Genomic DNA, 21,512 nt, shown 5'->3' on the forward strand with positions numbered 1-21,512 from the left:
AATTACTGTTAAACGTTATTAATAAAATTTGTCTACAGACAAGAATTTTATTTTTTTTTAAATTTCTACATATTCTTGACTAAAATACGCGTTGTTTGTGTTTTGAAACATTAAAATCGTCCAATCCGTTCGGGAATTATGACTTTTTAAACATAGGCATGACATTTAAGGGGATTAGACATGAAATTTCATGTATGGTCAGACATTGTATTTTCGGTAATGAATTTTTTTCTCGAAAGTGCGTAGGGTTTTGGGGGTATGTCTATTCGTCAAAAATGATTATAATGGGCCCTCGCAACTGAAAATAATTTTTTTAGAACGATTTGAAATTTTTTAATATCGCCGAAAAATTTTCCGGTCTTATTTTGGTCTCTAGAATCTACCATTCAAATTTTTTCCAGAGGTGGCCGAACACCCTGTATACTTCTGCAAAATAAGAGGAAAATTATTTAACAAATTACTCTGTATGTGGGTGGAGAGGATTTTCCACCAAAGGTCTACAGATATTAATTCTCAAGGCAAACTGTTAATAAAAATAAATGTGGATTTCGTTGTAAAAAATAAATACAACAAATGTTGGATCTAACAGTTTTCCTAATTGTCTGGGAGGGAAATGTTGACCTCGTGGAAAATTTCATGGATCCAGGTTGGCGTTAAAAAATTGAATAAGATATCGTTTTATGGTTTAACACCGAGGTACGTTCTTTGTTAAATTAAAGAAATTTTGTCTTCATCGGCCCGAAAGAAAAGCCAAGCGCCTATGGTAGCAAAAGTAGGTCTCCGTTTTCAATCCCACGTGTACATTCCCCGAGAAATGGCAGTCGAGAGGAAGGTGCATCGCGTGCTGGTAAGATCGATATTCGCCCTCGAGGTTCTTGCCAGTTCGTGACGACCATACGCCAGAATGTTCGCCATAATCCAGCCCCCAAAGGTCACGGCGCATTCAGAATTCTCGTATTTCGGATGCAGCCCACGGCGCTGCCCTTTTATCGCGTCGATCTCCTCGAACCGTTACCAATCATTAAATGTCGTTTCGTTAATTACGCGTCTGGAGCATTTGTTGCAACAATTTCGGCGACGACGCTCGAAGCTGGTCGACTCGAACCGTAAATGAGAATAATTAGCTTCGAATCGACTCTTTGACATTTTCCTCGCGATCATTATACCGCTCGCTGCAGTTTTCTTTACGTTATGCTAAGTGTTGCATGCTACTATATTGGCTATACACTATTGTGGATACCGCTGCATTGGTATAGGGTACTGCTACTATATTGCCACGTTACGAGCAGGTTTTAAAACAGTGATTTGCTGAACCTCGTTCCAGCGACCTTGCTTTCTTTACTATACGTCGTTTTTATACGTACTTGAGATTGAATCTTTTTCCTCGTTGTGGGGAAAATGGTCGGCGAATAAAAACGAATGAGAATGAATAGTGTAGTGTTGTATAGTCGTGGCATATACTATTATCGTACACAGTATTCTATTATACATAACACTTTTCACATGTATGATATAGTAGTAGAAATATCACTCGTGTATAATTACTATATTAGACAGCAGCATACAACAGCAATTGTACTATTATACCGGACAAGTACAGAATGTAACTATAGTACTACGATACACTATAAGCACAACAATTCAGTGTACCGTTCCGAGTTTTCTCAGTTGTCAGCCACTTGTAGAAGCGTGCAATTTTCGAAGACAAACTGATAGAATATGACAGTGGGTCTAATTAATATAGACGATATTCGCGAGACATCGATAAGCGTCGAATGTACGTTCAAGGACGTCGAATACGGGCCAAGGTAACAAGCCGCGATTTACCTGGCGTAAATTTAAAAAACACTCGTTTGTTGCACGAACACAGACTGTGTAATTACATGGTTCCTTACCTCCAAGTTACGTCAGCCATTTTCCTCGTAACCCCTCGTGATTCGGCGCAAATTTCGCAATTTTTACAAGCGAATTAATTTCTGTCGCGGTCTCTTCTTAGCGAACAGAAGAGACTGTGATAAATATCTCTTTCCCTCTCCTCGAAACGCCCGTGAATTTTTAAGTCCATATCGAATCGAACGACCGATAAATTCCAGCGGATCATTCGATCGGGCCATGGAAAGTTTGGGTCGAAAACGAATGTTTCCACGGTCAAATTCAATACAAACCGGTGATAATTGCTTCGCGCAGCTCGACGCATAATTCATTTTTTATCGTCGAACGTACTTCATCGACTGCTCGGTACTTGATTTATCGTCGCTTTTCGCGCGTTTCCGATCAATTAAATTACCATATCGCGGGAGGGGAGGGGAGATGGTCTTGCGATTCCGTTTATGCAAAGTGGCGGGATTCGTTTCTTTCTCTGAGTGATTAATTTAAGTTCGATCGAGATCGTTTCGCTCAAAGGCGAGTGGCAATCGTCGAACGGTTAATATTGAATATTGAAATCGGGACGAAAGGCGCTCGGGATCGGCATAAAATCGCAAATAAATGCACGATAGGAGAGGCGAGGGGAGGAATAAAATGGAAACGAAAGCGAAAGTAGTAATCACCGTCGCCTGGTGGAAACGAGCCACTCGAAATAACAGACAGAGGTAGAACAAAGAGACGAAAGATCAGTTACGTGACAGTTGGGTTGATTTATGAAGCGATCTCGACGAATGATTTATTCGATCGGTGGTGGTCGCGGGAAACGCAAAAATATTCGCGTCGATTCGAACCGGAATGAAATTCGACGACCGGAAACGAATCCAGAGGCTTCAATTTTATTGCATGGCTACTTTTTAGGTATTCCATAGTTGCAAATGCAGCGTCTCGAACTGATTTCACGATACAAGATCGGATAACAGCGCATTTCCAGCGTCGAGGATCCCTGGTATCCAACTTTCCTCCGGCAAGAAAACGCGTTTATATTTGTAAAACAAATCGCCTGACCACATAATCCGTCCGTGCGTCTTAGAGGAGAGGACGAGGAGGAAAGTCATGGTCCCAGGATAGCCAACTCCTGCGCGACGTAGCAAGATCCTTTTAAGGATAACCAGGTCACTCTCGATTCTCCTCCATCCACGCAATCTCCTTCTTCTTCTTCTTCTTCTTCTTCTTCTTCTTCTTCTTCTGCTCGTAGCCGCTTCCACGGCTGGGAATTTCCCGCAAACTTCCCGGTCACGTTCCTCGGCTTCTTCGTTACATTCCACTCCAGAAATTAGGTATAGAAACGCAGGTAGCCTAGTTATGATATTCCCCCATCGATACCCCGACCCTCCAATGACGTAATCCGTAGGAAAATTTGGTTTTGCCCAGGAGAATTATACCTTCTATCGAGCAAAATGTAAGATTTAATTTTGGAGAACATTATATACGTTCGAAAATATAATAGAATTATAAGAGAAAATTTTAACCAACTCCTTTATGTACGGGAGTAGTTAGTTTCGCTTTGGAAATTAAACTTCAAACGTACCGTTGTACTTCTCTCGAAATATTTATTTGAATCTGACACAGCCTAGTAGAAAAAGAAACGAGTAAGCCTAATATTCCATTTGAAATGTATTTTTATTACCGTATTACCTAATGAATGAAAAATACTTTCGATTCGTTGAGAGCGGTCCAATTGCGAGAATCGAGATTTCTTTAAAGCTAGTGACAAGTTTCGCGAACCGTGGCGCGTCCTTCGATGGCCGGTCATGAATCGTCGGTTTAATGGGTCGAACAGACATTCTGATTATTTTCGTCTTTATTATCGAGGTGTATCGTTTACTGTTTCTGGCACAGCCGGTTCCAGCCCCGGCTTGTCCAATGATCCCTCGACTTGGCACGATACCCCCTGGCCACGGCAGTCGTTAACCAACGATTGCAACACTCGAGCTGTCCTCCCCTCGCACGTGTAACCGGGATAAATTCGCGAACCTCCACCTGTATTTAAATTGGCAACGAGTCGTTTCGCTGTAACGAAACGGAGGAAGTCTGGCCACTCGCGATCGGGTCAATCTCCAATGATTCTTCTTCGTATAGGATCGAGAGAACGTTTCGATATATGTTCGTCCAACGATAAATCGATGAAAGGGTACATTAGGGGGTGTTCTCCATTTAATTCTCCGGTTGCTTCGAATTATTTTTCTTTCGATAATAACAAAATTGTATACAAGTGTCAAAAAGTAATTTACACGTAAAAAATCTATATATAATACTTTAGCCTTGCACGCTATGAAAATAATTTAGTCGTGTAAGGCCGTGACAGAGCAGTGTAGCAGTCGTTAAAAATGGAAGAGCGAACGATCGACGGAAAGATTGTCGAGTTGACACGCGTCGATCGAACCGCGGGACAAGATGGAAGGTGTTTTTGAACGGACGGGTGCCAAATACCTTCTGGTTCAAACGCGTACAGTTTTATCAGAGGGTTTCACGAACACCTGATGTCGTCCGACCCTGGCGACGTTACGTCAGGCGTTTCTTGGCGATGATTCGATCTTGAAGAGGGCGAAGACACTGTCCAATGCACTCGCGGCGAGTATTTCGGCGTTCAGGGTCCGGCGTAACCTGGACGTCGACTTTCAAAGCTTCGTCTATAAATAGGCTTGGCCAGAGTTGACGAAGCTAATGCAAGGCCGAGCTCGCTGGGAACAATCGCCAGGAGAAATGAAGTCGATCGATATACCGTATCGACCCCTACGGTCTTTGCACCAAAATATTCGTAGAAACAAACTTCCCCTCGTGAAACTAACTTGGTGTGTTCCGGCCGTCTCGAAACCTTCGTTTCCGCGTGAAACGGTAGTTTCGAACACCGAAAACAGTGGGGAAAATTCGTTATCGGTGCAAAGACACGAGCGAACAAATATCTGTTATTAAAACTGCACGTTGGTTCGTTCGTTTGATTTGCTTCTCAATTATGAGTTGCTGTTTCTCGAGAAAATGATAACACAAGGACCGTATAATAACAGAGTGAAGCGTAATTATCGTGTACTGTACAACCATGCGTGGTTCGAAGCAATAAATTGTTAACAAACACTGGAACGGTTAATGAATGTTTCTCAACAATCAGTCACGATTACTAAAGCGGTTCTTGGAAAATTATAAAAGTTTAGTTCTCTTTTATCTTAAATAATACAAATTATTTAGATTTCTTAAATAAATGAAACGAATTGTCAGGATTTAATTGAAACGGTTCTCTCGACGGAGGAAAACAATTTCTCGAATCCCACGGTTTGAAATCTTCGCCGGAATAATGGCGTATAAGCTTTCAGGCTTCTTTCGCTCCGCCTCGTTTCGTCTCCTCGTTAATTCAACGTCCGCAACAACAAACGGACCACCGTTTTCCTTTTTCCTTTCGTTCAATCTTAGAACGAGAAATATAGGTCGTGACGAATTCAGGAAGCGACGATGGTCCCGTGCCAATGTCGCAAACGCTACGGTTTTTCGAAGTTCACGTTACGTCGTGCCTCCTCTTTACGATCGCCCCGACGTGAAATACAACGAAAATATTTCCAACAACCACGCCGTTTTCGCGACCGAAATCTCGCCAAAGCATTGTGTCTCGGGCTGGCCTAAGTTATGCTCCGTTTGTTGCACAGAATTGTCCGATCCGTTCTCGCGAACGTTGTATTTTGATCTTCCGGCCAACGATACTTCTTAAGGAGTTCATTAGGGGATCTTGATGCACCACAAGTGTCCCAATATCTTGATCCCTATTTATTAACCTCTTCGGGACTCCCGTTGTTACGCATCGAATAAATTCACGCGAATGTATAACTGGTTCTTTCACTCGCAGCTGGACAGACTGTAATCTTTAAAGCGTGCAGAGACTAATTGTCGTGCAATTACGTGTAACTCGTCGCGAATGCAATTGAATTATATTTTGCTCTGCTACTACTTAAAATCTGAGTCTCGACGTGTCAGACTCGAGCCGTCATTTTGTACGTATGTATATCATATTTGTACTATAATTTCTACGATCTGGAAACTCGTAGAAACTTCACGATATGACTCGCGGCATGTTGTATCGTGCGCTTATTAACGTATGTAATGAAACTTAACGTCAAAGGGTGAATTTTATTTGCAAGAAGGTGAATGTGATTTGCAAAATTTTGAGTGCAAAGCCTGTAAGAAGGGCCCCTGTTACCAGATACCTCGTTTCTAAAAGAACGCGGAGTGGCATAATGCGAAATGCAGCGGCAACAGCGTTTTTTCATTGGAGGCGAAGTGCGTCCAGCCACGGTTGCGTTATCAACGGCGTCACGGCGACCTGCGTCGCTATTCCCTACTCCGGCCTCGCGTCTGACGTAGCTTTTCTCCTTGGTTCTCACCAATGTCGACCAACAATGCACCTTCGTCTGCTCGGGTATAACCTCACCATTGTCCCCACGACAGTTTCAGACACGCGCGAAAAGGAACGAGACTGAGTCGACGGAGGAAGGACGAAAGGAGAGAGCCTCCTCCTGTGATATCTCGATGAGATACAGTGTCTGCCTTGACTCTCCGAGCATAATGCGGACATTCAGACACGCCGCGGAACAACAAGCGAGAAGTAGGCCTCCGGTTGTCTGGGTTTTTGCGGACCCCTATCACTTTTTCGACCGTCCGCCATTTTGGTGGCCGCCGCGCGATGGAATTTTCGACCGTGCCATGCGTCTCTCGGTTCCACGAACCATAATAGAACAGATACTTCGCAGAAAACGAATCTTTTTGTGGCCCGATGCAAACGTTAGCGACATTCGAAAGTTCACGCCTCGATGGTCGCACGTTTCGCGCGAACACCGTTCCGCAATCGTCTTCTTGTACGATTCTTTGGTCTGTGTTAATTTATCAACGTCAGTTTCGATATAGCGAAATCTCGTATTTATTTATTCTTTACCGACGAAACTATACTCACAAAGGTATAAATTGTTATTTTTTTAAGTTTTTATAGGAACGGAATTACGTCCGAGGATTAACTCTAATCGTACCACGATATAACTCTGAGTCACATTTAAACTTTGGACTATTAAATCCTTTTATACAGGGTGCTCGGCCACCCCTGAGAAAAATTTTAATACAGGATTCTAGAGGCCAAAATAAGACGAAAATCAAGAATACCAATTTGTTAATGGACGCTCCGTTAAAAAGTTACTAACAATTAAATTCAAAAATTTGAAATCATTCTGGAAAAATTATTTTCGGATACGGGGGTCAATTACAATCATTTTTGGTGAATACACATACTTCCGAAATCCTACCCACTTTCGAGAAATAAATTCGAGTAAGTGCTGAAAGTTCTGGGTGAAAAAAAAGACTTTCGAATCGTCTTGGAAAAATTATTTTTAGTTGCAGGAGTCAATTGCAAGCATTTTTGGTCAATAGACATACCCCCGAAATCCTACTCAGTTTCGAGAAAAAAATTCCTTACCGAAAATATAATTTCTGGCCAGAAATGTCTGCCTGAATTTTCATGCGAATCTTTAAAACGTCATAACTTTTGAACGGATTGGACGATTTTGATGTTTAAAAAAGCAATCAACGCGTATTTTAGTGAAGAATATGTAGAAATTATAAAAATATTCGAAAAGTTGGTCCTTGTCCCCGCAAAATGAGAAAAACCCCATAAAAATGGCCAAATTTTCAAACAGCTATAACTCCTACAATTGTGAATATATTTCAATGAAACTTTTTTCTGAAGTAGAGCTCATTGGTACCTACAAAAAAGTATTAGCCAACTTTTTTGTAGAGCGGCAAACAAAATTATTAAAAATCAAAAACGAATTTTTAAGAAAAATCGACAAGGGGGTAGGTGCCTAAATTTTTCGGCGAAAAAAAATTTTTTGAAATCGTTCTGAAAAAATTATTTTCGATTCCAGGGGTCAATTACAATAATTTTTGTTGAATAGACATACCCCCGAAATTCTACCCACTTCTGAGAAAAAAATTCGAGAAGGTGTGAAATTTTCCGACAACATTAAAAAATTTTAAATCGTTCTAAAAAAATTATTTTTGGTTGCAGGGGTCAATTATAATCATTTTTGGCTATTACACATACTCCCGAAATCTTGCGCATTTTCGAGAAAAAAATTCAGTACGGTCGGAACTTTAAACGTTAATAACTGTTTAACCAAGCCTTCATCAACAAATTGGTATTCTTGATTTTCGTCTTATTTTGGCCTCTAGAATCCCCCATTAAAATTTTTCCCAGGGGTGGCCGAACACCATGTATAATTGAAAATCAAAAAATATTTGGCCTGTGTATAATATTTTATGTTTATATGTAGCTTGTTTGGATAAATAAATGAATTTAAACTATAAACAAAAAAAATAACGTTTTAATTAATTCCATGATTCTCATAAGTGACTGAGAGTCACATCGTTAATTCGTTCGGTATCTGAAAAATGAATTAAAAGTCGAGGCTTGGAATTTGCGATTTGGATCGTTGTATTAAGCGATCCAGGGAGTCAAAATATTGTTAATGCAATCGCGCGTGTTAATCATGGGTATACATTGGGAAAGGATTTGCATCCTCGAAGCGTAAACACCAGCTGGGTGATAAGTTTGGTATTTCTGGGGGAGGATATTTGCCACGGAGTGCAATTTGTTTTTATGCTAGTCCTGCTTTATTTATAGAGGCTCCGCGTGTTAGTGGTCTAATAATTTTGTATATTTATTGTTTCAGGTGAGTTCGAACCATCCACGATCCACCGTCTACTATTTAATTATTGCGGGGTCAAATTCGGTCGTTCTCGTAAGTTGAACACGCATATTCATAAGGATAATATCTCTTGAAACGCCCCATATTTTTACCGCGTAGAAATTAAACCAGAAAACCTCTCAGTTTTCGATCGTGCCAGTTTCATGCTCGACTTTCCGCTTCGCGTTTTAAACTTATATCATACGAGAGAAAAGGAAAGTTTTCTCGATGCAAAGATCACGTAGAACTTTTTGTTTCGTGCTTCGTATTTCGTGAAACGTGACAGAGTTCTCATTAAAAAAAAAATACAGAAAGAAATTTCGCAAAACGCAGAACGTTACTCGTCGTTTAAAGCCCGACTCGTAAATCTCTATTCATCTTGTCGTTTCGATTCACTCTTCCAACAAAAAAAAGAAGCGAAAGCTACGGGAATTCGAAGGAAGAGCTTCACAATACGAAAGTTGTTTCGAAAATTAATCTTGATTCTCGCTTGACCTTTTTGCCGCGCAAATGTTATAGCGATACCTCGCTTTATGAAAAGCAAAACGCAGAAGCTACAGAATCTAATGAAAGGAATTTCGCACAATGCAAATGTCACTCGTTGTTTCGAGTGTCAAGCTCGGTTTGTCGCTTGACCTTTCACGTCAAACTTGAACTTAGCCAATGTTCCTCGTAAATCGCGTTTCGTTCGATCGTTTCGATCTTTATTAAGAAAATAGTACGGGGTGTTCGGCCACACCTGGGAAAAATTTTAATGTGAGATTCTAGAGGCTAAAATAAGATGAAAATCAAGAATACTAATTTGTTGATGGAGGCTTCGTTAAAAAGTTATTAACATTTCAAGTTCCACCCGTACTGAATTTTTTTCTAGAAAATGGGTAGGATTTCGGGGATATGTCTATTCACCAGAAATTATTGTAATTGACCCCCGCAACCGAAAATAATTTTTCCAGAACGATTTGAAATTTTCTAATTTCGTCTAAAAATTTCAGTACCTACTCGAATTTTTTTCTAGAAAGTGGGTAGGATTTCAGGGGTATGTGTATTCACCAAAAATAATTGTAATTAAGCCCCGCAACCAAAAATAATTGTTTCAGAATGATTCGATATTTTTTAATTTAATTTTTTAATAACTTTTTAATGAAGCCTCAATCATGAAATTGATATTCTTGATTTTCGTCTTATTTTGGCTTCTAGAATCTCTCATTAAAATTTCCCCAAGGGTGGCTGAACACTCTGTATACAGCTGGAAGCTGCAAATCGTTAAAAAATTAAGCCCAATATTACAACAATATTACAAAATGGAATAACTTATTAAGAAAAAAAAGAAACGATCCGTTTACGCGTCTTTAGACTTAAGCTCGACGTGCACTTGACATTTCGTGGGTAGAATCGAAAGAAATTTCAAAGAGCGTATAACTCGTCGTTCCGGGAATTAAGCCCAATTCACGGTTGACCTTTTGCCGCGCGAATGGTTCCCGAAGCGTTCGATCATTTCGATCCCCCCTCTCCCGTGTTGTTTGGCGCGCAGGAAAAGGCAGCCATCCATATCGCGGGGGCAACAAAAGAGGCACAGAGCAGACCCGAAAGGATACAGGTCCGAAGTTCCCAGAACGACGCCGGCAATCGGAGAACCCGTCCGCGCGACGCCGCGTTCTCTTCGTTTTTCACGAACGCCCACGTCCTTTATCAGGATGCATTCACGGCTGAGATCACCGATCCTGCCGGCGAGTTCAAGGCCGATTTACGAAGGCACCACCTCGGTTTCGCCCCTGCCGCGCCAGGAGCATAGATATACCTGCGCCCTGGCGTCGCTGATTTTTCTTATCTGGGGCCCCTTGGCTCTGGGCTCTTGTTTCTCTCACGGCCGACGACATTCCTGCGGGATCAAAACCGTGGCGCGCCTCTCCTTGCGACTCTGTCCCGCGAAATACCGATAGGACGACCGCCTTCCACTCGTACTTTTTTCCCCCCCTTGGCTTTGGCCCCCTTTGATCCGCGATTTTATACCCGTTCCCACCGGGGCCGGTTCCTCGGCTAGTTTTCTTTTAAATCCTTAATTGCTCGTACGCGTCGCACGGCGGAGGACCAACATCCACTCGCGACCAACAAAAATAACCCGACGATGACTAGCCACCAAATCAACTAACCGAGTCAAAGCGAGCAAAACAATCTTTGGGTCCATAGATTTATCGATATCTCATAGATTTCACGGTCACCTATTAAGCAAAACTTATGTACGTATAAGAAATTGCATGGAAGATTGTCGTAGCCAGTCGCTTTTCCGGTTATGGAGTATAACAGAGGCAAAAATTGGCTTTCACAAAAATACAGAAGATTAGGTTGTAAAATTCTGTGTGTGTGGTATGTGTACGTATATATAGGGTTATGAATACCACTTTTTTGAATTGAAATAAAACATAAATTATTTGAAATATTTCAGGTTTCTTCATTTTAATATAAAGTCCACTTCATAACATTAATCGTTTTACCCAATTTTCTATTATACTATTACATAATTGGGGTTCTGTTTCATTAATGACGGCTGTAATATTGTTTTTTAGCTTGTCAATTGTTTGTGGTTTATCGACACAAACTTTACTTTTTAAAAAATCTCATAGGAAAAAGTCTAACGGATGTAGATCGCATGATCTTGTCCAGTTGATGTTTCCTCCTCGAGAAATCAGGCGTCGAAAACAAGCTCCAATAGAACTTGAATGTTTATAATAATTTTTTACAATTTGTACACGTTGTTGCACAGTGTAGCGTTCCATGACGATTTGTTTAGTGATGACGTGTCAATCAAACCGTTTAACAGTCCCATCTGTTGGAAGATATGACACTCAATTTGAATAAACCTACATATCAGGCCCTATTTTATAGCTACCAAACCAACTTTGTTAATAAGACAAAGCAAACAAATCTCTGCGTCCAAATTTAGTAACACAGTCACTTCTCCAGTTATCAAATATAACAAAGGCCAAAATTTGACTTCCAAAAAATGTAGAGTCAGTCACGAAAGTCTTTGTACACTCTCTAAAATGATCGTTTGATTACAAATGCTGTGCCACTTTTCCTCCATACTTTGCCTCTTCCATCCGCTCCAAAAATATTATACTTACTTTCGTCAGTGAATAATACTCTTTTTCAAAATTGTATATTCTAGTTTTCATGTTTTTTTGCGAATTCAATTCTCTTAGAACGGTTGATGCCACTGGCTAAGGATTTCCTCCGCGACACATGGCCACGATATCCAGATTTTTTTTAAATTCTTCGAATATTTTCAGAGTGTACTGTTTTCCCAAAATCATTTTCTACTTCTGCGGCTATTGTTGGAGCACTTACTTTTGGATCTTGGCGAATAATTTGCAGTACAGATCAAACATCTCTATTATTTAGGATTTTAGGACGACCACTACGTGTTTTGTTTTTATATTTACAAGTTATGTTGAATTTTTCTATTATTGAATAGTAGAATGTTTTCTACTCACAATGTTAGCAATTTCACGTAGAGATTTCTTCTCCTTATACAATTTAACAATTAATTCCCGCATTTCAACGTTTGTTCCTCTCCTAGAAGCACTAATTGTCGTTAAATGATTGTTAGACATCTTTCAACTGAATCACGACGTCGTGATAACGTAAAGAAAACATTATTGGAGAAGCCCAGGTATTATGTTTCAAAAACTTACTAGATTTATTAGATTTACTACCTTCGTATTTTAGTGTACGAACAATTTTGTGACATACAGATTTCGTTTTTTCCTCATTGTATAAAATATTCTTAAAAAAGCAATAAATTTTTAAATAGTTTAATTAATAATATCATACATGATAATAAATGAATATTATACCAAATTGTTGCTTATTTTCTTTAAAATTACTATTTTGAGGGGTGTTACGAAGACTTTCATGACTGACTGTATGTATACCAGGTTTAGCTACATATCTTGGAACAAGTTCATCGAAAAATTATAACATTTTGTACGGTGGCTTCTAGTTTTTTCAGTCGGACGTATTTCTGTGCTCGATGTAAACAGAAGCTTATGGTCGAATTTTAGTGGACAGAGTTTCCTTATTGTTATGTTCGGTAAGAGTCGTGAAAGCGACGCTTCGCGACACAGTTGCGTTACGACGCAACGTAGGAACAAATGGCGAGCAAGGAAATGGAAGGGACAGAGATTAGTTCGCGCGAGCCGCGTGTAATCTTGCAAGTTTACTCGTGGCGCTACGACAACGGAAGGTTTATTGTGCCGGCGACGAACAGCGACAGACGACATCAAACGCGCGCGTTACGCTTGTTTACGGCGAATTTACACGGGGATTCCGGTCGTCGCGTATCCCAGCTGTTCTCGACACCCCCATGCAACTTTCGATTCAAACAGTTTGTTCCAACTCGTGGTGCAAACTACAAACGGAGCATCTTATTTGGAAACATTAATTTTATCTTGTAAACTTTGATCCCCTGTAAGATTTATTAGAAAATGTACCAGAAACATCGAAAGACTATAAAAGGTAATCATTATTATCTATAGACTCGATTTACTAAAAATTCTTTTTTTATTGGAATAGAAGTATTTCTTTTTAAATCGCAAATTGTGTTCCAAAATGACCAAGGTCCATCGTTCGAAGGTTAATTGTGAAGTCAATAAATTTTTGTACATTTTACAGCCGTTTCAGAACCTAGGAGTTGAAGTTTCGTGTCTTCAGGACTGAGTCTACTTGGATCGCATAAAAATTGAATTATTCGATGGAATAAATTGTCGTGCGTTGGTTTTATACGATACGGATTATTTAAATAAAATTTATGCTCAATCCCGGTGTCGAGGCACTCTCTTCTTAGTTCCTAATTGCCAGGGAACTCGAGGATGAACAACTAGAAGCTCTTCGCCTAATGAAGCGGGTTTGTTGCTTCCTTTTTCGCTCGTTCGCGATCGTGGTTGAATTTTTCCCTTGTCGAAGCTTCCGTTTGGATCGTTTCCCGAATCGAACGAAACGCGTCGTTGTTTCCGAGTCGTTCATGGTTTATTAGACTCGATGGAAACCAAGACTCGATCACAGATATCGTTATTTTATACGAATAATAAATAGTTGGATCGATATTAAATGTCACGGTGAAGAGCGATTCGTAGAATATATTTCGCTGGAAGAAAGGAAGGGAAACCTTCGTGTTGCTGAATTACGAAATAAGCTCGTTAACTCGTCCCCTTTTTGCTCCGTAATCCAGGGATTGAACTTTCAGGGTTTAATAACACTATCCGTACGATGTTATTAATTTCGTGTTGTTTAAAATTTTTGTTTAGGTGCCTCGAACAAAAATAATTTGTTCTCGAACAGGTTAATAGCATTCGATTCATAAAATACCAATAATTTTACACTATTTTCCGTTACATAGTAGAACTATACAGGGTGTTCGGCCACTCCTGGGAAAAATTTTAATGGGAGATTCTAGAGGCCAAAATACGACGAAAATCAAGAATAACAATTTGTTGATGGAGGCTTCGTTAAAAAGTTATTAACGTTTAAAGTTCCCTACCGATCGGAAAATTTTGCGACGGAAAAAAAAATTTCAAATCGTTATGAAAAAATTATTTCCGGTTGCGGGGCTCAATTACAATCAGTTTTGGTGAATAGACATACACTCGAAATTCTGCGCATTTTCGAAAAAAAAATTCAGTACGAGTGGAACTTTACTCGTTAATAACTTTTTAACGAAGCCTCCATCGACAAATTGGTATTTTTGATTTTCGTCTTATTTTAGCCTCTAGAATCCCCCATTAAAATTTTTTCCAGGGGTGGCCGAACACCCCGTATATCACTGTGTTATAACTTGGCTATTTATTAAGAGTTTCCGATTAAAATTTGTGACAAAAATCGGCTCCTCCTCATTTTCTTTGACAATTCGAACTTGCTCCAGAGCCAGAATAACATGTCCAATATTAAGACCGCGACTTATTCATCCGTTTTTAACGTTTTACGGGAAAGCATAAACTTTGCCATGGATACTTCGGCAGAATTATTAAGCTCGTTAGAGCCAAAGCCGCATTAAAGAAGCGAATTTGCGACCGGCCAAGGCACAATTTATCGATTTCACGGAGGCTTAAGTTAAAACGAGTCTTCGCCGTCGCGTTCGAAAACGAAGAAAAAGCGATCAATTTTCTGGCAAAAGGTTGTCCGTCATTCGTTCGGTTCGATGTAGATCCGAACAAATGATCTAACACGTGTGTGCTTAGAAATAAACATAAATTAGTATCGATAAAAATGTATTGGTCCACTAAGGGAGCAAAATGAAATCCGTATTACGAATCGTGGCGCGGCCATGTTGGATTTAACAAGTCCCAGTTCAATTGTCCGTAGAAATATTTCCTTCGATTTCTAAATGTTAGATTATTTCGTACAAAATATATTACAAAGATACGTGAAATAATTCGCGGTACGAATATTTTTTACCTTGCATCGCGTTTAAATACATTTTTCCTAACGTTCTAGGATTATTGTATAATAAAAATATTTAATAAGCGCCCGTAAAGAAGCGCCATGAATACAAATTGAAAGGTTAAAATAAACGAAGCTCGTAAAAGTCCGGCGCGCGGCCGAGAAACAAAGTTCCCGAGTAAATTCGTTAGAATTTCTTTTTTCGTTGCGACAGGTTTGCGAAACGGTTCGCGTACCACGATCAAAAAGAACGTTGAAGAAGAGCTGCAGCCACTCTAAATGTTTTCGGAACGCGCGCTATTTTCAGGCGCGTTACCGTTTCCCGCGGATCCGCGCTTCCGACGCGCCTGCGTCTCGTAAATTAATTCCCATCGACCGAGAACTATTTCGAAATCTGCAATTCGCGTTAACGAAAGCATATAAATTTCGCGAAGAACGCGCCGCCTTTCTGTCGTTTCGCTTTCGTATTTTTATTCGATCTCAAAGTGAACGAGTCTCTTCTGTTATTTACGCGTTACCTTTGGAGCAATTTTTCAGTATCGCGACGAAAGAACGTTGAAAACAGTTGATAACGAAATTTTAAAACGCGATAAAAGAAGGTGAGGTTCGACAAAAGAAGCTTTGCTATAATTTCGAGGGGGCGAACAAAATGGAGGCGAGTTTCGCGACGCATTTGCATAGGAAAGTGCACGCTATTTCGAGATGCATAGACCCAGTTGCATTTCGCGTTCCATCAGGAAATTCAACGCCGAACGAACTGATCCTTTCGAACGTTTATCGACCAATAAATTTCTCTTTCGAGTTTTGCTCGGTGTTCCACGATTCGGGATCAAATCCGTTCGATCGCGGTTCGGTATTGTTTCCTGCCAAGTTCAAGGGTCTCTGCCAAAATTCTCGTGACACGTTTAAAGATTGGAAGCAAAAAAAATCTTGTGATCGTTCGTTCGGTAGTCTTGGAGAACGTTTAGCAAAATTTGTATTCGCGAACGTCCGACCTCCTCGAGGTTCCAGACGAAAAGTAAAAGAATTCTCACGAAGATACCACCGGGTATCCTTGGCCGTGATCTACGAATGGACCAATGATGTCGCGTCACGGAGTTATTTTAATATCAAAGACGCTATTATTAGCGCGTGACCCGATAAAGTCGCTCGTAGAAGAATGCTCTTTGCAGGTCAGCGAAGTACATCATTAAAGCGCGACTTGTTCTATCAATCGTTCGAATCGTAAAACGAAACAGTTATGGGCATAATTATAAGCTCCATTTAATCAATTATGGTATTCAATAGTTTCTTTCGAGTCGACTCGAGCAATTCGGAATATATTTATTCGCAACATTTTTCGACTTAGATCTACTGAAAGTGAAGTTAATAAAATATTTTACAAATTTGATACCATCGAGGTCAAGTTCATACGAATTAAGGTCTCGACGAAACTTTTACTTTAATAACCGTACGAGAGACGTACATTTTCGATTACGATAAATTGTTTTAAGAGATTGGTGGCCCTAATCTAGATGCGAAAATTTTTCATCGGGCGACTAATATAAATCGACTCGGGGGGGGGGGGGGCAGAAAGGACGCTTGAAATGCGTCTGAACGATCGAAATATCGCTGTTACTTCACTATCTGTGGCGAAAAAGAAATTATCGCAAAAGATGTTGAAAAGTTTTCTGTTATGTCCCCGCTGAATGGGTGCAGAAATGCGTAGTCAGAATGAATCGACCGAGTGATCCAACTATTGACGACGGACTGGCAAACAAGACTAGATGACAATGGACATTGCATCATAAATTGATCCCATCATCCGGACGGTACATTTCCGCCTACAATGCCTGCGCTTCCTTTTCTGGCGAAACAGACGCTTCGAAAATTCCATCCTATCGATTAACGGAAGTCGTTTCTGTTCGAGTATGGAAATTACCGGATCGCAAACTCGCCTTCCTGGCGTTGGTTATATTTTAGGTGACGCAATAAAAGCATCGATGACAGAAACGAATAAAAATAATCAGCAACGCGCGATTCTCCTTGGAACGAAACCATATGCTCTTTTCGTAGGTCGATTCTTTTTTACTGTCCTTTGTGCAAAAGTATTAGAAGTTGAAAGAGTTTAGTCGTTCGATTGTTATTGTACGTTCGCTTAGATAAAAATTATGCTAACGAGTGCACCTTGCAGCTGTATCGCGGCACGGGAGAAAAAATTAGGTCATGGGAAGGAAGGCAGACCTCGTTGTACCATTCATCTTTTCCCTCTGCCGTTTTTTTCTTCCACCTTACACGGGAAAGGAGACACGATCGCAATTGTTGCGACGCATATGTACCTCGCGTTTATAGTTTCACCGGTAGAATTTGTTACAGATCTAAGAAAATTCGCGTCTTTGATCGTTTCTGCCTGGGACAGTTCGGGTAGATTTACCTGCATTCCGAGTACGTGCATCACGTCAGATTTATAAGGAGAAGATTAATGGTTTCTCGATTAGAAACGGTGTTATATTTGCATGGTAATCTCTTTATTAACACGTCGACCTTCTTCCAAGGTCCTCTTCAGACATTTTCTGCGTCTCCGTCGACCATTACGTTCCAATGCGTAACGAGTAGCTAATTACCAAGTTTCTCTGTTTCTTTGAAAAGGAACGAGACTATTTTAATAAAAGTTTGCACCTTGAGGTATTGTGCGTCCGTAAGAAGTTGACTAGCGAAAGCAACGCGGTTCCGGTTGGTGCCTGGATCCCCACTCTGGTCTAGAGTTTGGCGCCACTGGCCGAAACGACAACAAAAGTGGGAGTGGGCGGAGCGCACGAAATCCCGCTGGCCAACTTCTCGCGAATACATAGTAGAGAAAAGAGATTTTCCAAGCTAGCCAACAGTATCTTCTCGACAACTTCTTATGAGTTCGTTGATCATCGATCGACACGGTGCCCAAGAATAGTGGAAGGCTCGTCCTATCTGTTGGACATTGTCCTTTCGCGACTGGATAAGATCTCCCGGATAGGAAGGCGCCGGGAACGTCCATGTCGTAGGAATCTTGCGACAAAGTCCGAGGCGGTTTCGAAGATTACGGTTGCGTGACATTCGTTCTTATCTGCGGTGCTCGTACGCGGCATTTCCAACCAGATCCCTCCTCCTATCGCGAGCAGAGACGTGCTCGCGCGACTTGGCATTCAGCCTTGTTCTATGAACTAGGTCGACATGTGCGGTGCATTGACAGAGAGAGTGTTCGCGGCCATTTATCTCCGTTCTTCCTTCCGCTTTGCACGTCTCGCGACTCTCCTCCGTTCTATCTATGCCGCGGACTGTACCAGTTACACCAGTCCATTTTTTTCTCTTTTTCCGTTTTTATTCATTTTTCTTTGCTACCCCCCCCCCCCCCCCCCCCCACCTCGTACAATTTTTTCCCCCCTTTTTTGCTAACTCCGCGGTTTCTTTCTTCGATTTTTTCCTCCGGCGCATTCTTTTCCACCTCGCGAGCCCCCCTCCCCCCTCGTTGGCCGTCCTCCGGTGCCTCTCCCAGTCAGCGAGCATCGTTTTATCGCTCGTCACGATGGACTCTTATCTGCGCTAGAGATTTTTTTGCCCGGCCTACCGATCTTGTTACGACGCTCCTTTCCGACCGGTTCGTTTTTGCTCGTCGTTAGGTCGTGTCCTTTTTCTCCTCTTACCGATCTTTGCGTCAGTTCTCCGCGTTCCTCCCACCTCCCCCGTCCTCCCACATTTTCTTGGCCTCGTTGGCACGTGATGTACTCTAGTTCCAACGCTCTATCGATTTGTTTTTCTCCGTTTTGTCGCTCGAGTTCCTAGTTCGCCTATCCTCACACTCTTTCGTGGAAAGGTTTGTCAACGAACGCGTAAATTGCAACAATTTTGGCGACTTTTCACCCTAAAACCGAGTCGAAATCGTAAAACGAGAGGCTCGACAGTCTTTTGCAATTCAAACAAAATTTGTTATTCGTTTTTCTTTGAACCAATTTCGTTAATTACTTCCATTTTCCCCCCGCTACGCTCGCGTGATGGAGTTTTTTGAACATTTTTTTTCTCATCGTTTTCCAACCACCCCGTCTCGCGTTCACGTACGCACGTTCGATAGAGGCTCGCCATAGCGTCGAGCTCGCCTTTTCATAGCCGCAGACGCATTCGTTGACGGCGTCGGCGTCGACGTCGTCTCTGCCCTACTTGCAACGCGCATGCACGCCGCGTGCAGCCACGGAATAAGCGAGAAATCGATTTCGACCCCTTCCTCGCGAGCCTAGACTCTTCCGAGTAAACGACCACGCTTCCATGGCCGGCCCTCGTCGATTTTCCGCCTAGAAAATCGACGAGACCCGCTTCTTCGCCAGTAATTTTCAACCATTTCACAGCACACGACCCGGGAAGGTTAGATTTACCGGAATCTGTCCCTCATCCGGAGCGGCCATGATGGATACAATGGACGAGCTTCACCCCTTCGTATCATATTTATTTCGAGGCTACGAAACGATCGCGATCCCGGAAATTTCAATACTGAAATCCAAATAACATTTAATAGTTTATCTCAATTTTACATTCTTGCTCTGCCACATCCAATTTATCTCAAAGTTACAGCAGAATTGTCATCGTGAAATATTTCGTAGTTGACGTTTCTTCCGAATACTGACTTTTTGCCGTTTCAATCCTATAAAATGAAATATGGTGGGCGTTGTGAGTGTATAGTAAACATCCTAGTTACACAGGTTTTTAAAATCACTCGTACATTTTGAGGATTCGCTAGAAATTAAAGAACTATAGAAATTTAAGAAGAACTATCTTAAGAAAATTCAAGGAGTAAATTTCCAGTGAATGGGATTAAAGAAATATTTAAAAACCAAGGCTCCGTTAATTTTGCCGGCTTGAAAAGATCGCCGGGAAGAGAAACGAGGTCGTCGAGAAGAAATTTAAATTTGAAGGAAAAAAATCTGCTGGGGGGGGGAAAAAAATGTCGTCTTGCGAGGTCGCTTTTAATCCGAGGGAGTCGACGGGAGTTAAGGTCAGAGTTACGAACTTCCGTTCGCGAGACATCGATCGAGGCTCTCCCGCGTTTGAAAGAAACCGTGTTACAAGCTAACTTCGCTCAAGAGACTCGCCCTGAGACAAAGTAAAGATCCCCGAGTCAGCAGAGCGAGTTGCCCCGCGAGTTGGCGATAGTCGACGAACATAACTCAGCAGTTTCTCTTAAAACTCCCTTCTTCCCTTCCTCCACGATTTCGAGTCACAATCGTCGTGGTTTCCGTTCGATTCGATTCGTCTCTTGGCGTTTGATATCTCTGTAGAATCGTTTTTCCGGCACGTGAGCGAGCTTTCAGAAAAATTGCAACTATTTCGGTGTTCCTTCTTCGATTAAATTTAGAGGCTCCTCTCCTTTTCAACGTGAAAACTATTTTTCTGTACCGCCGCGTGTCGCGAACATTTTTTATATTTTCACGGTAGATAGTTTGGATGGACTAAATTTAAATTAAAATAAACATTTTCCCTGTATCGCGAACTTTATTTTGTCCGGATATGTTTTTAGTTGTGTATCTTTCCTGGTTGAAAAATGCTTCACTTGAGTTTTAATTAATTAAAATTATGATTAAAATGTTGAACGCTCTCATCGACCGTTCTATTTCAAGTTTCGTGCGTGGGCGAAGGGTGGAAAAAATACGGGCTAAAAAGTCGTTCGCTCGTTGGCGTATTTCCAAACGAACGTCGGATATTTAATTTGATAATATTTATATAATAGCGTGGGCGAATAAACGAACAATTGTACACAAAATCATGGAGTCCAGGCTCCCACGTTCGTTCCCGATTTCAATTCGCGAGTCGAACACCGTTAATTAGAGAGCCAAGTCTGTAAGGAAGCACGGAACGACCGACTTGAATGGAAAACAGACTTCTCTAAAAAATTATTTTCCATTCAATTAAAATTTTTCGCAGCATTCCCAGTCTCCCCTATCTCGCATACTTTTCGCACGGACATTCTCTCTGCTAGGTTTCTTCCGACCAATAATGAGTACAGTAGAGCCGCTATTATTCCGACAAATACTGGAACAAGACCGTTCTGTCGAGACAATTTTCGGATAATGGACGTTTACTCTTCTCACCTTATTCGTTTCACACGTAATATAAATAACATTAACCGGGAGGCGAGCAGAATTTAATTGAAATAAATTTCATTCGTTCCAGGAGTTAATTATCCGAAGTATTAAATACTATAATTGAAGTTTTTATTTTCGTTTAACTTTAAATTTAGGAGAAATAAAGTCTAGTTTTTAATAAGAAGAATAAAATTGAGACCCCGTGCATATTTTAAGTATCTACCACGCTCGAGCGATTACTATGCTGCCCCACATACAGGTCAGCAGACAGCGAACGCGTTTACTTCAATTGTGGAAACATCACACTGCTCATTTGGATCAATGTCGATCCCTATCGATTCCCTCGAAGCGT

The 21,512-nt window shown here is 41.1% G+C and overlaps 1 protein-coding gene across 6 annotated transcripts in view; it reads left to right on the forward strand.

Moving 5' to 3' along the window:
- The window catches only part of Ecr (ecdysone receptor), a 167,543-nt gene that overhangs the window by 37,361 nt on the left and 108,670 nt on the right, over positions 1-21,512 (forward strand). For 3 of the 6 annotated variants that reach the window (XM_076776231.1, XM_076776232.1, XM_076776234.1), the window contains exon 3: positions 8,628-8,696. The exons of the other annotated variants lie outside the window; for them this stretch is intronic. The gene's annotated coding sequence lies outside the window, so the exon portion shown is untranslated. The remainder of the gene's footprint in view (positions 1-8,627; positions 8,697-21,512) is intronic. 6 annotated transcript variants of the gene reach the window in all.

Source organism: Colletes latitarsis, chromosome 10 (assembly GCF_051014445.1).
Source record: "Colletes latitarsis isolate SP2378_abdomen chromosome 10, iyColLati1, whole genome shotgun sequence".
Taxonomy (NCBI): domain Eukaryota; kingdom Metazoa; phylum Arthropoda; class Insecta; order Hymenoptera; family Colletidae; genus Colletes; species Colletes latitarsis.